The sequence below is a fragment of the Gavialis gangeticus genome, unplaced genomic scaffold, assembly GCF_001723915.1.
Source record: "Gavialis gangeticus isolate Ggan-Ray unplaced genomic scaffold, GavGan_comp1, whole genome shotgun sequence".
NCBI classification, from domain to species: Eukaryota; Metazoa; Chordata; order Crocodylia; family Gavialidae; genus Gavialis; species Gavialis gangeticus.
Window position 1 is genome coordinate 2,570,869 of NW_017729019.1, and position 1,434 is coordinate 2,572,302.

The window sequence follows — 1,434 nt, forward strand, 5'->3', positions numbered from 1 at the left end:
TCTTTAACATGCTTTCAGCCTGCCGTGCATAAGCTCTGGAGCCAATGGGTATGCTGGTGCATTGCACAGATCCCAGACCCTCCCTCTCTTTGGCCAGTAGAGAAGCGTCATTCAACTTGGCACCTACCGTGAGTTGCCATCCAGGTTAGTCAGAAAACATGGAGACAGAACAACACAGAGGAAGACAACAAGAGCACAGAGAAGGAAGAGAATGACATTATAGAGGCAGCAGCCACACAGGTCATCAACAACATCCAATGTTTGTGAGAAACAACAGACTTTGCCCTTGTATGGGCAGACTGCCTCTGTGCTGGAGTGGGATCAACTGGGTTTGGAAATGTTGTCCATACTGACATGAATTTTGGTGGCACTTGGCCAATTCCTAAAAGGGGCAAGCACATTAAAGTATTGTCTCTTCTGTCTGCGGGCCTGAATAAGCCAATCCCATCATTCCCTCTAATGGAATAATGCCCAGCAAAGTCACGGAAGTTGCTACCAGCCCAGTGTTTCTCTGGAAATCAAAGGCACAGAGACATGCAGGGACAGAGAGTGTGAGATTTTCTTGACAGAGAGAATACATTTATAGCAACAGCATGACACTGCTGTGGAACAGGAGGCAGAGAGGAGGTGAGTGATAGGAAAAGGAAATGGAAACTAAAAGGAAGAAAAACACATTGTAATACCCTGACTGAATGTGCATTCTCCTGTCTCCTGTAGCCTACCGAGAGGTGGAAAGCCCAGCAACTTCTACTATTCCCTAACAGAGATCTTCCTCTGGCTCAGGTGCATTAAGTCTTCCTTAAAGGGGCCTGCACTCTGTTCCATGCAGCATATATCCCAAGGGCTGCTATGATACACTCCGGGTTTGTTGTCACATTTGTGTGTTCACATTATAATAATGTTGCATGCCTCAGTTTCCCTGGCTAGTTTGTACACAGGGAAAAAATGGTTAACTGTGATTGAGGCATACCTGTTGCAGCCCCCCCAGACTGTGTGCATGTGGGGGGCCCAGAGGCTGGAGGCAGAACAGCCAGGGCTGTTTTTGCTGACAGAAACTGCTTGGGATTCATGGTTGAGGACTCTGCCAGCTGAACTGCTGGCTCTTTAAATGAAAGCTGCCTGCTTCACTGGGTTGGGCTTTGGGTGCACTCCATAGATGACCCCTAGCTGGGACCGTCTGACCCCAGAGCTCTTTCCTGCCAGGGCAGGGGGTCAGACTCAATGATCTACTGAGGTCCCTTCCCACCTCAATATCTATGAATCCCTCTGAAGTGATAAAAGCCCTCCCAGAAACTAAACCAGAAGACATCTCTCTCTGTGGGGACCACGGATAACCAGGAGGGGTCAGGGACCAAAAGGCTGACTCTCCAGAAGCTATGATGCCTGGGCTGTCTTAGTTTCATAGTTTCTATGGTCGGAAGGGACCTGAGTAGA

At 48.7% G+C, this 1,434-nt stretch overlaps 1 protein-coding gene across 1 annotated transcript in view; it reads right to left on the bottom strand.

Moving 5' to 3' along the window:
- Positions 1–1,434, bottom strand: part of SYT2 (synaptotagmin 2) — a 139,236-nt gene that overhangs the window by 19,357 nt on the left and 118,445 nt on the right. The window lies entirely within an intron of this gene.